Source organism: Triturus cristatus, chromosome 5_1 (assembly GCF_964204655.1).
Source record: "Triturus cristatus chromosome 5_1, aTriCri1.1, whole genome shotgun sequence".
Classification (NCBI taxonomy): Eukaryota; Metazoa; Chordata; class Amphibia; order Caudata; family Salamandridae; genus Triturus; species Triturus cristatus.
In genome coordinates, this window is record NC_140587.1 from 153,713,484 (window position 1) to 153,725,169 (window position 11,686).

Genomic DNA, 11,686 nt, shown 5'->3' on the forward strand with positions numbered 1-11,686 from the left:
ACCTCCTCTCATAGTGCTCCTTTTGAGGAGACCTACCTTGGGATTGAGAACGTTTCTCTTTTGAATGTTGTTTTTTGTTTTCCCACTTCTTTTTAGAAGATGTACGATTATGTTTAAGTGAGTCCTTTTCAGAACCCTCAGACAGTTGTGGTCTAACTGTGTAATTCTATCAATTCTTGTATTTGATTAAATAATTCCTTATCTGACATTGCTTCAATGTCAGGATGAAGTATGTTGCCGGCTAAAATCGGCCATGTTGCTCCTGGTCTACCTAGTGGACCGAGTCTGGTAATGTGATTGTAATGTTTTAGGGCGCCTTTAAACCAGAGCTGATGCTCCTGGTATGTGAGTGGAATTTCAACATCCTCAAAGGGAATGTATTCCTCAGGTGGTTCATCTTCTTTGAAGAAGTGAAACATTTTTGTTACTGGATTTGATTCTGGGAATACTATCCATGAATAGAATACCTCTGTCTGAAAAGATTCATGTGACTCTATCACAAAAACTGCTCTCCCACCTCTTGGTGTCAGGCTGTGTTTTATAAGTTTTAGAGTGATGGCTCTCCTTAAATTTGGATGCATGTTTATAACACCCTCATCGGTTTCATTTAAACCTGTAGTATTAAGAGCTGCTGCGACTTGGTCAGCCGGAGCCTCTGTATCAGACATTTTTGTCTAATGAAAAATGTAGAACAAGTTTCAAGGGAACAAAGATAAGGTACACAATATTTTGGAACACTGTATCCTTCAACGTTGAATAAACCAAACAGCTAATACATAGGATTTTAGTCCTACTCAGCTGTGGCGGATATTATCCCTACCCACTCCAGACGTCTTATGGAGTATTATGAGTAGGGGGTCTCTGAGAAAAGCACAACTGAGTTACTTCAGTATCTAGCGTTAAATTAGTGCCTTACCAAACCGTTGGGCGCCATGTAGTGTAGTTCCTATTTCCCTTATAGGCTCTGCGCATTGGAATAATATACACTATAGGGTTTGAATAGGACTAAGGTCAGTATGCTCCTATCGAGTATATTAAACTTAATTACTTTTACTTGTGTGTGCCAGCTAACTCAGAGGTCACTAGAAACTTCTCAAATGAACAAGAAGGGATTAGTTTCTGACAACCGCATAAACATGAAAACTTTGTTTCCCTTAGAATCGGAACGCGTCTCAGAATCGTGGAAACAATAGATAACAGTTTCACTCAGTCAATCGTGCATGCTTAGTTTCTCCAGAGTTACACAGAAATAGATAGATCGGCGTTTCAATAAAAGGGTTTATTGAACAGTCTTGTTTCTCGTGTAAGAGATATGACTGTTACAATCATTAGACAGTAAGCAAGATATAATACGCACAGCGTAAGCAGTAAGAAGAAATGATACTGCAATAGCATTGTCTTTTAGCTATGACATATAATCATATATACATACATAAATAACACAGGCTAAAAAGTGAGTACTCGTCTGATGCTTCTAAAATAGTCCTACCCCGGTGTACCTAATCTAAGTGTAGTGCGCGGTAAAAGTAGTTGGTGTTTTCTATAGTATGGTATATACTAAGTTTAGTATGCCAAGAGTCCCTCTAGGTTCTAGTCGGCTCCATACCTTTAGAATGAGCGAGGTGGGAATCTCTATCCAGGTCTCAAACTCTAACACCCTGCGAAGGGAATCAGAAAACTGGAAGCTGGATTCTCTGCGAGCAGGGATAACAGCGTCTGGTCAGTGCGCCGGGATAAGATCTCTTACGAACTTGCCATGGCGAACAGTGCAGTCAAGTCGTGCTGAGTTTTGCCAGGGTAAGGGAAGGCATATTTATACCTGAAAGGTGCTTAGGAATGCTAGCATTGACGTAATGTCGGGCAGAGGAAGACGTCATGGATGAACCCCTAAGGAATAGTAGTTCATGCATAATAGATGAGTTCTTGGAGAAATCAATAATCCTAGCTAGGGAAAGCCCCGTTCGGCTTAAGCGTCTGGTTTCTAAGAACTCATTGTGACGTGGGATGGACGGATGTAGGTGACCATGCCTGTATTTGGTTAGCATGGCTAATGCCTAAATAAGGACTGGGATTCTATGCCTAAATAAGGGCAATGCGAATTGTGCCTATAAAAGGACATGATTCAGGGAAACCTATATACGGGTATCTAAATCGAAACACAACAGTTTGCGTTTGATGTGTCTGTGTGTGTCTGAGCGGGTGAGGGTGAGAGAGTTTGATTAGATGTCTATGATACCCTATTTCCCCAACAAACATAATCCAAGCAATATTTTTCCTAAAGCCTACATGAAATGTCATTCTCAACAGGCAGAAAGTAATATTGAAAAAAGGCAGCATTAGAGATGGGATAATTCCAGTGTTTAATTTGAGCTGATGGTTTGCAGTGCTTGGCACTGGTACTTTGTTATCAACACCACTTGTGACAGCTGCCAGCTGTTTGTGTAATTTGGAGATGAGTAGGACAACAGTTGTTTAGTAATTGAAAAGAATGTATGCATACCGCCCAAGCCATTCTTTGAGCTTTGGGGGCCTCTAACAGTCTGAATTACCTAAGTTGTAGGAGGGTGATGGTTAGTAGTTGTGTAGGTACCATCACTGGCAGCATTGGCAGGTACTATGGGTGGTGCGAGCTGCAGTGGCCTCATGACAAGGGCCCTGGCACCGTCATTGGGAGCGTTGGCAGGTACTATGGGTGGTGCGAGCTGCAGTGGCCTCCTGACAAGGGCCCTGGCACCGTCATTGGCAGCGTTGACAGGTACTATGGGTGATGCGAGCTGCAGTGGCCTCCTGACAAGTTATTTACAAACTAAGCACTGGCTTTAATTCACAGATCACGTAATTCCCTCAAAAACTGTGAACATGGCAGAGGGGCTAGCAGCCGAGCGGAATGGCCGCAAGCTAAAGCAGCTCCGGAACCCTTGCTACATATCCTGCTGATATTCGTGCAAAAATATTGAAATTCTTCCCCGTTTCTGAGGGAAACCAGCCCTGTCGCCCTGGTGCAGCGACTGGGTGCCCCTGCTGCCATGGTGGAGCGGCGGATCTGGAAGAAAAGTCAGAGATGGCTGACGGCCCGGAAGAACATGGCGGCGAGCCCTCTCTCTACGGCCTGAATGTACAGCTAAGACAGGCCTCAACTGCATGCCCCCTGCATCGGGGACCATCCTTGCAGGCGAAGACCCGAGCGAGCTGCTACCGGACCGTGAGTAGTGCCTGATTTGCTGCGTGGCACTCACATGGCCTGTCTCTGCCATGCGGTCCCCGCGTCGCTGGGAGGTGTTGCGCTGTGCCAGGAGGCAAGTAAATCGAGGCCCCGGCGTGGCGGGCCCAACGAGCTGCATTCCCGCTAGAGACGAGCTGGAGAGGGAGGCGGTGAGGTGTGGGATTGTGACCTGTCCCTCCCCGTCTGGCCCCAAAAGACGCACTGAGTGGAGCTGTAACAACCTTCGTCCTACCTGAGACCTCAGTCGCAGAGATCCTGCAATCCAGCGGCCGCCGGCATCGAGGGCCAAACCTGACGGGCACGGGCGGTGAGTGCGCAGCTTGCTAATTTCGCCATCAGTTGCGAGCGGACTGTACCGGCTGCTGGTGGTCCTGTAAAGAGAAAACCAGTGCCCATATTGAACGGCATTGCCCCCGGTGGCTGGACCGGCTCATGCGGCGAGAACTGTGGATCCTCAACAGACTCCATGTAACTGCTGCCTCCGGTTGTAGCACGAGAGCCCCGGTGTGCTGAGTACACTCAGGGCCTTGCTGACAGTGGCGGAGAGAGTGTGTACCAGTGGCGAGTCCTAGTGCGCATCACCCCGACGCGGGCCTCCGGTACAGCTAGATACAGGTCGGCAAGCCAGGAAACCCGATAGGCCGACAGGGGTCGACACGTTCCCCCCCTGGGCTGGCAGCGGTGAGTACTGGGACCGATCCCACGGATCCTGGGGGCAGCGAGGCCCGGTCAACCGACAACATGGCGACCGGGAGAGGCACCAAAACACAAGCACAAGCCAAGCTGGCCAAATTTGCATGGTCGAACTCGGGAGAGGAGAAAGGGACCCCGCCGCTGGAAGCATCTGATGCGCAGCAGAACCCACCGCAACAGCAGGAGGTCACGCTCCAGGACATCATGGCGCCCATAATGAGCGTAAAAATCTCCCTCAAGATCCGCATCGACACAGTAAATGTGGAAGTCTCCCTTATCAGAGCCGACCTTCAAAAATGGGGAGTTTTGTAGTATGGTTTTGGTTTGGGTTCTATTTTCCAATCACACTCAGAGGACTGTCGGAATCCATTGTGGGTTTCTCCCACTTCGCACCTGAGGTACACAGTCAGGCTGCTTCTTGACCGCCCGCTGCCAATCGGCATCCATCGACGCTCGCACCCAGTGAGCAGAATACACAACACGGCTCTAATCCTGGGAGGTGATTTTAACATGACAATGGATGAATAACGAGACAGGCACCCTCAACGCCCTCCTACCAATCACACGATGCAAATGATGGATTTCACCCAAGCCATGGGGTTGGCGGATGTGTGGCGCTCTCTACAACCAAGCATGACTCACTTCACGTTCTATTCCAACGCACATAAGGGTATGTCCCGTATAGATTACTTTCTCACTAACCTGGTAGATATTGGGCACTTCAGACACCCCCAAGCCTTACCACGGGTCATTTCCGACCACTCTCCAGTGTGGGGGAGCTTACCTATTTTCAAAATAGACACCGTAGCGCCATATCTATTAATCTATGGTTGCTTAAGATCCCGGACATTAGAGAGAGCCTGACTACCCAGACAGCTCACTATTTCACTGACAAAGTCGGCTCAGTCGAGTCGGCACAGATTTTGTGGGAAGCGTATAAGCAGTGGTGAAGGGGCACGCGTTAGCATTGAAAGTGGGCTAAAATCGCAAACAGAACCAACAACTGCTTGACCTAGAGACAGGGCTTCGACAGCTGGAAGACCAAAACGTGAGCTTACCCTGCGATGCCGCCACCCACTAAGTAATCATTAAACTGCTGGAATACAGATCTCTGGCCAGGGAGAAAACTCGGGCCAAATTGTTGCACACCCAGCACATGGTTTATGATATGGCAGACAGGGCGGGAAAGATGCTGGCATGGTTAGGGCGCCCCTTAACGAAATTTGAGAAATGGCTGATCACTAGAACCTCGGACAAATGCTTATTATCAGACATATATGGCTTTTTAATTACACCCACACAGCAAAGTAAGACACCAGCGCAGCGCAGGTGGGAGATAGAATGCGCGAGATAATTTTCCCCAAAAGAATGGCAAGACATCGTACACAGAGCCAGGGCCTCCTCCTGTAGCATGGCAGGCAAAGAGATGTTCCTAAAAATAGAACATTATTGGTACTATACCCCAGACAGGGTGGCGGTTTGAAACCAGAGGCGGACGCTCGCTGCTGGCGCCACTGTGGCCAAATAGGCACCATGACCCATTTGCTGTGGGAATGCCCTAAGATACAGCCTTTTTGGGATGCAATACTACTTGACATCAACACTACATATGATACCGACCTGCCACGATTCCCAAGTTACATACTACTAGGCCTTCCCAATGCCTTAACGTATCCCCTACGATCATGCCGGGGACGAGCTATTACGCTGGCTTTGGGGGAGGCTAAGCAAGTTCTGCTGGCCAGGTGGGGTAGAGAAGACGTCCCAACCAGGTTAGATTGGCTACATAAGTTATGGGAAGTGGTGGGAATGGAAAAGATAATGGCCAACATATCACAAAGACTCCCCCGCTTTGACAAAACCTGGAAATCTATATTGACATTCTTATCTACTTAATTTAATGAGCTTACATGTCCCATGTATCTCCAAGTGCTCGGACTTACCAGAGATCCCACCCAAGATTCTGGAAAATCCCCGCAGCAGAAACGCAAGCTACAAGAAGATACCCAATAGAGACATACGATAATAACCAATGCTGGTCCCCTTGTTCCCACCCTCTTTATTCCTCTTTCTTTCCCTCCTAGTCTAGTCTCTCTCTTTCATTTCTTACTCTATGATGTTCTCCCAATGGCCGGTTGGTTGTAGGTTGTGATTTTTGTTCTGAAAATATAATAAACAGATGTTAACCATAAACACACTGAGCCACCAGAAACAGTGTCCTCCTCTTTATCCACCTGAGTGACGCCAGGGAGCATTTGTCTCATACTGCATTTGCCTTGCCAGCCCAGCTCCCAGCATGCATCAGCCTGCTTGCAATGTGCATCAGCAGAATGTTGTATTGTGGGACTTGTAGTCCTGCTTGTACCTTTTCAATGTCAACTCCACATTTACGGAGACAAAGTGTTGCTTATTAAAAATGCCATTCTGTCTCAAGGATCCACACGTTAGGTCCCTGCTTGGCAACTACATGCAGGGACACATGAATGTCTTGGGAGTTGTGAAATCGAGTAGGTGGTGAGCCAGTGAGTGGGCAGTCTTAAGGCTGTCACGGGTGCCACAGGGACACAGTCACCATAAATGTTTCTCTTTTGTCTGACCCTAACAATGACAACATTACATCATGTTCAAGCTTGGTTCCTACAAAGCTCAAATGATGTGTTTGTTTTATAGAAAATGGGATTAGCCTTGGTAGGGTCAACTCTGTGACTTTTATCCACACCCATTTTTCTTATAACACGTAAAGGGATGGAAGGATGAAAGGGAGCAAGCAACAATGCGGAGCAGGACAGGCGGGGCAGAAACAGCCTGTAAATGAATGCACTATTATGGAGTGCTGCAACTAAAATTAACAAGCATTTGCAATGCAATAGGTCTCGCAGTTATGAGAGTTTCAGCTATTGGCATTGTAAATAACAATGCCTTTTATTTATGTTTTTAAAACAAAAACAAAAATAAAATGCATTATTATTTGCAATGTCAATAGCTCAAACTCGCGTAAATGCAAGAGCTATTGCATTGCAAATGTTTGTTTCTCTTCTCTCAGCCCCAGTTAAAGTGATTTCTCAGCGAAGCTCACTACCAAAGCCCGTATTAATTAGAGGGCATGTGTGAAGCTCGGTCTTCCTCTCGGCAGTTGCAAAAACGCACTGGTACCAGCAAGCAAGCACTGGCAAGTTTAAATACTGTTCCCTGGTATTCGCTTGGGTTTTCGTTTGTCGAGCGTGGCGCCTATCCTCTTGTGCGCAACAGTTAACAGCACCAGAAAGTTGCATTGCGTGGCACTGTGCAAGAACTTTTACATCACATAGTAATATATGACCATTGCATAACATAACACAACGGTCAGAAGACCCTCAGTTTAGTGATGGTAAATACTACAACTCTTTCACCCTGAAGAGAACAATGAGATTTTTTTTAAGTGAACCCTTAGTGTTCACACCTTCAGCTCCCCCTTGGCCTACACGCCTCGGGAAATAGTTATTGCCCTTTTTTATACTTTGCTTTTCTATGAAGCCAAGCAGATGCCCCTTTAATGAAAGCTGAAACCAACCAGTTTAAGAGGTGGGAGATCCTGCCCATCAACCCTGGAAGCTGACTAAGGTGTAACGAGCTTCAGGCTTATGTGTACAGAATTGTTTTGTTGGACCCCATTTAACCACACTTTAATATGGGGCTAAATGGCCTGTACACTCTGGCCTTCACTAAGTTGGCCAGAATTTTCGCCCTGGCAGAGAACAGCAATTCCTGGTCCCGGTATTGCCATCACCCCCAGTATCAGCAATTCTGGGTATGGTATTACCACCCGGGCAAATAGGGACCTTAGTGTGGAGCACTGTTCTTCCCCCATGAACTTTGGGCCCAGTCCAAGCAGATTCTCCACAACTCGCTGGCCAATGTATATCATAATATAAGGTTTCAGAATTTGGGATGAGTAGCTTTCTTTGCAGCTAATGTTGTGATGGTTCATGGTTCAAGAAGATGTAGAACAGTGCAACCATCATTGTCATCTGTTGCAACTCCTCTAATCTGCTATGACTATTTGAAAGTTATGTATGATGCACAATACGTGAAATATGAAAATGGCAATAAAAATAAGTTTAAAAAAAATAAAAAATCTGTTGCAACTCCTCATGAGCCACTCAGGGTGCTTCGAGGTTCCTTTCCTTAACAGCTATATGAAGCGTTCTGGAGGCCTTTGCAGGAAATCTCTGATCTCTTCTGTCGTGGCTGCAGAATGAGATGGTCCATGTCATGATATGGCTAAATTGTAAAGAGTGTGTCAAGCAGGGAAATATGTCCTGAATGTTTAAATCAACTTACACAGTCAGGATCAAGCAGTACTGACATTCCTTAGGTTCAAGCTCAAATCCAAGGGTCATAGGGCGTTGCCTATGGCAGGGTCCAGTGTGCAGAATTTACTTATACAACAGCTTAGAGCTTTGCCCTCTCTCTCCAGCTTTTAGGCAGCTATGACATCCCGTCTGCTCTGGACCCTGCTAAGACCAGCTACAAGAAACTTCCACTGAGGTAGTGTGCCCCATAAATGTCGTTCATCCATCCATCCTTCACTCCCATTTCTGACAACTAATTGAGAGGACTTGAAGTGGTAAATTCCCAATGTTATATACTCTACATGAATAACACATTTTGCAGTCCTCTAAGTTCTAGTTGGTGCTCAGGATATCCAGACAGACACAGGAAATTACTCATTCGCCTGTGCCACAATGCGCTTCTAAGCAGGGGGTCGGCACAGCGAAAGGATTGTTTCTGCTGGCCCCACATGAATCAGATCGCCTTTTTCCTATAGGTTTTCCTTCCTGTCTACTGTTTATTTTCTATTCTATGTTAAAGATCCGCCTTAGCGGCGGGACTTGCTGGTTCTCTCGATTTGTAGTTCTCTATAGTTTCTCTTGAAGACGTCCAGGAGGCTTCAAAGAAAGTAGAACTGGGAGCCCTCTTCCCCACCCCGCTTCACCCCAGAATTGAGAGGATAGAATGTCCTGCCTCATCCTAACTTAACTTCCTTCCTTCCAATAGCAGGGGGAGGGGAGGGAGAACGGTCTTTAGCCTTTTTGCGTTGTTTTAATCACAACATACGTTATCGAGTCCCTGGTCGCCTGCTGACTGTGTGTAATTTCGGACCAGTCGATGTATTCTGCTGGGCACTTCAGTGTTGACACATACTAGTATGCAGGTGAAAAGCAGGTTTGCCGTGACGCTCTGAAAGTGGTTGATGTACGTGGTGACAACTGCAACTGCAAACCAAACTTCGAAGAACAGATGGGAAGATCCGGAGTAATTGAAATGCAAACATCAAGTGGTGACCTGGAAGATATTTCTTTTCCAGCTTCAGAAAAATCCACTGGTTTGAAAGATGAGTAAGGAGAAACAATCTGGATATGAGTGTAAAATTGAGGTACAAATAATCAGAGAGTGAGCGAAAGAAAGAGAAGAAGCTAGAGGGTGAAAGAAAAAGGAGATGAAATATAATCGAGAAAGAATACAAGTGCAAAAGATAAACAAGAAAGTGAAACGCGAGCGAGACAGGTCAGTGACAGTTGGCAAGAAAGAGAGAATGTACTAAGGGAGGACAAAAGGGAGAAAGCGATGAGGGGGGTGCTTAGAGACCGCGGGCAAATGGTGGGAGAAAAAAAGACTTGCTCTAGATTCCATGGAGAAATTTACTCCACAAACAAATAAATACGTTGTATTTTGTCTCTTGTTTTCATTGTCAGCTCAGCGGGACCGAGGAATTAACGTTCTAACTCTAGGTTCTTTAACGTATCCGACCTCTGTTTTCCTGGAAAATCACTTTATTTCCCTACTTCTCAGTTGCACTGTTGTCAAACATTGAAGCGCTAAAATCATGGTAAGCCTCCGATAAACACACTCACTAATGTTCCGGAAACACACAGAAGTAAGGTATTTGTTTCAAGGAGCTACAAAGCGCAAACCCCTTTCAAGCACTGGAGCGCTGTACATTGTCTGAAGGGCTGCACAGAGATTATTTTAAAATATAATGCAATCTGCTTGTAAAACGTTCAGTAACACATAGATATCATTCAGGAGCTCATTAGCCACGGCAGCAAATAAAGACATTCGATTTCAAAATTAACAAGGACCGGTAAGAGGGTGGCTGAAAGACTGCACAGAGCGCAATGAGTCGCAGAGCAACCAGAACTAAAACTTGTGGTGGGAGAAGCGAAAGACAGGACGTCATAACTGGTTGAACAGCTCTGCGCTGCTGTAACTAAGCAAGCAGACAGTGAAGGTGAAAGCGAGGCAGCAAGAAAAATACATGCTGTGCGCGTGCACATGCCCTGTCCGAGCAGGCATGCCGAACGAAGAAAACCAGTCTGTAACCTCAGCTAACGCTGCCGTACGTTTCACAGCTCATGTCTTCAAGAGCGTGTGCACCTATCCTGTCCCGCATCGCTAAGCGAGTCGGCAACAATAGATCTCGCTTACACGAGCAACGCATGGCACTGCATCACTAGGCGAGACCTAAAAAAGTACTTCCGAAAGCACGTGAGCAGTGGTAGGACCCAGGCCGCCTAAAGGAAGCATCGCATGCTCTAGGCGAGGGACAAAGAGGAAGTGACTGCAGAGAAGCAAGAAAATGAGAGTGATGATTAAGTCAACCAATGGAAAGCAATGGGGAGGCTCTGAGCCCCTTGTAAGGAAACAAAATGTCTCAGAAGGGGCAATGCATGCGCTATCTCAGGCGAAATCTAAAAAAGCAAGAAAGAAGTACTGAAGGCACTGTGCTGTTGAACAACATAGATTACTGTTCTAATGCAGTTGTAAGAATCTTTGGAGAACAGCACTTGTGACCAAGTTTATGCACATTTGCCTAGTAAGCCACATTTATTCATTACAATGAAAACATGAATGTGTGTGTGTGTGCATATGGCATATGTGGGCAGTGCTCAACAGTCCAGAGAAACACTGAGAAAATAAGAGCGGGTGAACTACAAAGATCAGAACCAAAGTAAGAACTCTCCATACAGACTGAGAATGAGACTACTGGTAATAGCATCTTATGGAAACTCAGCCGATTGCAACCCTACAGCAACAGTTATAAGCCACAAGATGTGATGTAGGTTAGGATTGCCCTCCCCCAAGTATTATTTTTATTCCTTTAATGTCTTTGCTTCTCAGGTTCCAGATGAGCGACAGTACTCTCCATGGGCGTTGATTCGACAATATGCCAGTGGTAGTGGAAGTGATCTCACACAAGGTTTGAGCCATAATGACATTGCAATATTGCTCCCGTGCATCAGTCTTCACTGCTCCACATCCTTGTGTTTGCTACTGAGGGCATGGAGGGTAGGGTGACCAAGCATCCTGGGTTTGCCCGGTGGGTTCTGAGATGTTGCACTCTTTCCAAGTACATTTCAGTACAAGTAGTATTTATCCAATTAACTTTGCATGTATTTATACGTCGTGCCTATTCGTTGAATGTTTTCTATGTTTGATGCAAAAATAAAGTTCTCTTTTATGTTTCTGAAAAGTCCCGGTTTTTAGGTCTCGCCTACCTAGCGCACACACTGTGATGTGAGATGCATTGTTTACTATTCAGTGGACTTACAACTTGTCCACAGCATACCATATGTTGTTTTTGTTGTCACCCTCATATGCAGTCTTTTGATTGCCTAGTTCCCGTAGGCTCACCTTCCTTCTTTGTATTAGCTCCTCCCTGGAGCATGGGCCAAGTACATGTGTTCTTCCTTGTCTTTGTTCTTCTTTGTCTTTTTGCAACACACTTAT

At 46.0% G+C, this 11,686-nt stretch overlaps 1 long non-coding RNA gene across 1 annotated transcript in view; it reads left to right on the forward strand.

Annotated features, from left to right (window-relative positions):
• Positions 1–11,327, forward strand: part of LOC146830450 (uncharacterized) — a 183,309-nt gene extending 171,982 nt beyond the window's left edge. The window contains exon 3 of the long non-coding RNA XR_014961155.1: positions 11,078–11,327. This is a non-coding gene — a long non-coding RNA (uncharacterized LOC146830450). The remainder of the gene's footprint in view (positions 1–11,077) is intronic.
• The last annotated feature ends 359 nt before the right edge of the window (positions 11,328–11,686 follow it).